The 3984-nt window shown below is 32.5% G+C and overlaps 1 pseudogene; it reads left to right on the top strand.

Moving 5' to 3' along the window:
- Positions 1–333: 333 nt before the first annotated feature.
- LOC128590572 (60S ribosomal protein L9-like) lies at positions 334–891 on the top strand (annotated as a pseudogene).
- The last annotated feature ends 3093 nt before the right edge of the window (positions 892–3984 follow it).

Below are 3984 nucleotides of genomic sequence, written 5' to 3'. Positions count from 1 at the left end.
ATGTTGTATCATTTGTATGAATGTGTAGGTGATTATATATATATTGGTTTCATAGTAGTATTGAGTACATTGGATACTTTTCCTTCCATTCTTTAGATGCTTTACTAAGAAGAAATGTTCCAGCTCCATCCAGGTAAATGTAAAAGATAAAAAGTCTCCATCTTTTTTTATGACTGCACTTTGAAGAGATCTTTTACTCATGCATGATATTGTAAAGTAACTATTTGATCACTTGAATAATATTTGGTACACTGAATTATGTAGGTCTTTCAAATGCTGACCCATTCCTTTAAAAATAACCACAAATTGCCCTTTGCTACATCTACTCTGAGAATGAAGATCATTCTCAGCAGTCAGACTGAGACATCACTCTCAAGGGAAGCACAGTTATTGTGAAGGGTCCAAGAGGAACCCTGCAGAGAGACTTCATCTTCATCAATGTGGAACCTGTCTCCTTGCAAAGAAAAAGAAGAGGGTCCAGTTGCCACATGATGGGGAAATAGAAAGGAACTGGCTACTGTTGGCACTATTTGTAGCCACACACAGAACATGATCAAGGGTGTTACACTGTGCTTCTGTTACAAGACAAGGTCTATATATGCTCACTTCCCCATCAACATTGTTATCCAGGAGAATGGGTCTCTTGTTGCAATGTGAAATTTCTTCCGTGAAAAATGCAGCCACAGGGTTTGGATGAGGTCAGGTGTTACTTGTTAAGTATCTCCATCTCAGAAATGTGAGTTAATTTTTGAAGGAAATGACATTGAGCTTGTTTCAAATTCCGTTGCTAAGATTCAGCAAGCTGCAACAGTTAAAAACAAGGAAATTAGAAATTTTTTGGATGGTATTTATGTCTAGGAAAAAGGAACAGTTCAGCAGGCTGATAAGTGAGATCTAAGAGTTGTCCAGCTGCATCAAGATACCAGGTGATTCCTAAGACTTATTTGTAATTTTAATGATTCAATATAAGACCTATTCATTTGGGAAACAAAAATATACACAAATTGATTTTGTTACTAATCTCATGAGAAAATTTGGAACCTACCTTTAGCTTGAGGTCTTGTATTTTATTAATAGCAATGAATATTATTACTTGTTTTTCTTGAAGGGAAAGATTACTTGGTTCGTTTTGGAGAAGGTGTCTGCCAATACCAAAGTGTGAATAACTATTGCATAGTTAACCTTACAACTCAAACACATATTTGTTCTTAAGACCAACATTGGACTTCAGTAAGTAGCAGAAATACTCTATACCTAATTCCCATCTAATCATATAGAATATTTAAAAGAGCAGATTTATAAAGCTTAATAGTTTTTACTGCTTAATCAAGAAAGTTCTCAAGTGAAAATGACATTTTTAAAATAACTCAGAGTATGTGGTAGTGAAAAATCAGTGACTACTAGTGTAGGTTGGCACCACAACCTTGATTTGAGCTGTGGTAAGGCATCCCTAATTTTACCCATCATTACTTTTGTACCATGAGGAAAAATGTTAATACAGAAAAAAAGGCAATGGTATAAATCGTTTTAACATCATGGACTCCATGAAAGGGTTCTAGAGACCCCTACCACCACTCCCCTGAGTTCTATGATCAAACTTTGAGAACTGTTGGTTTCGTTTTTCATGTTTAACCAGAAACATTTTATTTTGAAAGGATAAATTCTGTCAATTTTACTTTGTGATGTTATCCTTTTTTGGCTTTGTTTAACACATTCTTCCTTAGCCATAATCACTAAATATGGTTTTGCTTCTTTGCACCTTTTGTATTTTGACCTTTTATTGATGTGGAATTTATTTTAGGTTCTGATGGGAGGAAGGAAACAATTTTACTTTTCTTCAGAGATAAAGGAAAAGTTCTTACTAATATTCAACACATATTTCATTGCTTCTTTACTGAGTGAATATATTTGAAAGTACTCTCACAAGTGTTGCTGTCCACTGGCCTAGTCAGAGACATGGAGGCAGACACTGCAGACAAAATTAATGATTTATTAAGGATGGCTGGTGCTCGCTTGGGCACAGCAGCAATTGGCTGTCTTACCTCACTTTCTTATATACCCAAACACATCAGATAAAAATAATCCAAGAACAAGGAACACAAAAGGTAAAGATTCCTTATCAGAGTTAATCCAGCAAAGTACGTACACATCTTTCTAAACCAAGAATATGTTGTTTAGAGATAAACAACAATGGAGATGAACCACAAAGGGCTGGGTTGTCTGTTCTGTTCGCCTACTTCTCTATATAATTAACTGAAAGTTTTTGTGTAAATAGAGGTAGGGGATTAAGTGCAACGGTCCATTGCCCCAGGCAGATGCTCTGTCTCCAGCTATGACTTGGCTAGGGTCTCCAGTACATTCTTTCCTTTAAGGCGTGACTGCAGCCCAAGTACTGGAAATGTTCCTTCTCAGAGCCTCGTGATTTCAGGGAGCACAAAAGAGACTGATCCACCTTACAAGGGTGAAGTGGACTGTGCCCCTTCACATAAGTTCCATGTGTAACACACAGATCTGTTTTGGATTTCTCAATTTTTTTTTTCTATTTATCTTTTCTATACCAGTTTAAAACTGTTGAATTCACCAAGGTTTTGTAGCTTAAGTTAAAATTTGGTACGTCAGGTTTCCTCTTTTCTTCTCTAAATTAGTTAAAGCAGATCAATTTTTTTTCTGGCCAAAATTTAAAATCAGTTATTCAATTTTTCCCCTAAATTATCTTGGGATATTTTTTGCAATTGCATTGAATATATGGATTGATTTGGGAAAATTTGACCTCAGTATTACAAATTTTTCTTTCAATGAACAGTTTCCTTTTATGACATTTAATGGACTTCTAAAATGTAATCTGTAATATATGTTGATAATTTCCTGGCTACTTTATAGTTTGTTGTTGCTATAAATACAGTATATTGTCTATTTCCAGTTAAGTTAGTTTTGATGTATTAAAATACACTTTTTTTAAAGTTAATTTTTGTGTTTGACAATGTTGCTAGATCTAGTATTAGTCCTAAGAATATCCTGACTCTCTTGATCTTGTCTTTAAGATCTTATCCTGATTCTCTTATCTTATCATATAAATGCAAATTTTATATGATAATGTACATATAATAAATTGTAATATAGTTTATATGATGTTGGAAATTATACATGCAATTTACAATATAATTTATATATAATATATAAATATATATTTACAATATAAATTGGCTTTCATTATTCTATGGTAATGTAAATGTTTTCCTTTCCTACACTTGGAAATTGTTTTTCTTCTCTGATTTGTTGATGTGGAAATCCTCTATCATTTGTAAGAAAGGGATGCTGACAAGAAGCAACAGTGGCTTGTTTCATGAAATAAGAACATTGTTTCCTTTTTATTGTTGCCTTTTTTTGTCCTTAAATAACATAGAAATATCCCAAAATTTTTACTTAATCTGAGGGTCTTTATCTTTTCTAAGGTATATTGGTTAAATCTCTCATGATTTGTTAAATGCTGTTTTGGCCTTTTTCAAGCTTATTTTTGTTTTACTTTATATGTTTCATATTTTTTCTTCCTCCCCTTTTATTTATTAAATAAATAAATGTTATGTATTTAACTTATTGAATAAGTTAATTTTCACCATATTTTATTTTTCTCCTGTGGTTTGGGAGTTGCAAATCTTATTTCTATTCCTCCTGTAGTATTTTTGATTCTTTTAGATAATATTGCATTTTTTTTCAAAATTGAACATGCTCATTACATGATTCCAACAGTACAGAAAAATATAAAGATAAAGCAACTTACCTCAAATTCAATCACCCATGAATTACCATTTTTTACAATTAGTTGAATTTCATTTCAGTCTCTCTAGGTAAAAGTAAGGTATAGATTAATATATTAAAATAGAGATGTATTTTAAATAATTTTTTTCAATTAAAGTCCAACTTACCTGCCAAAGAGATGATGCTTAGAGAATGATTAATAAAAAGAAGAAAACTTTAAGTGTCACT

Source organism: Nycticebus coucang, chromosome 7 (assembly GCF_027406575.1).
Source record: "Nycticebus coucang isolate mNycCou1 chromosome 7, mNycCou1.pri, whole genome shotgun sequence".
Classification (NCBI taxonomy): Eukaryota; Metazoa; Chordata; class Mammalia; order Primates; family Lorisidae; genus Nycticebus; species Nycticebus coucang.
The sequence above is the reverse complement of the archived record's forward strand: the minus strand, read 5'-3'. Positions and strand labels throughout refer to the sequence as shown.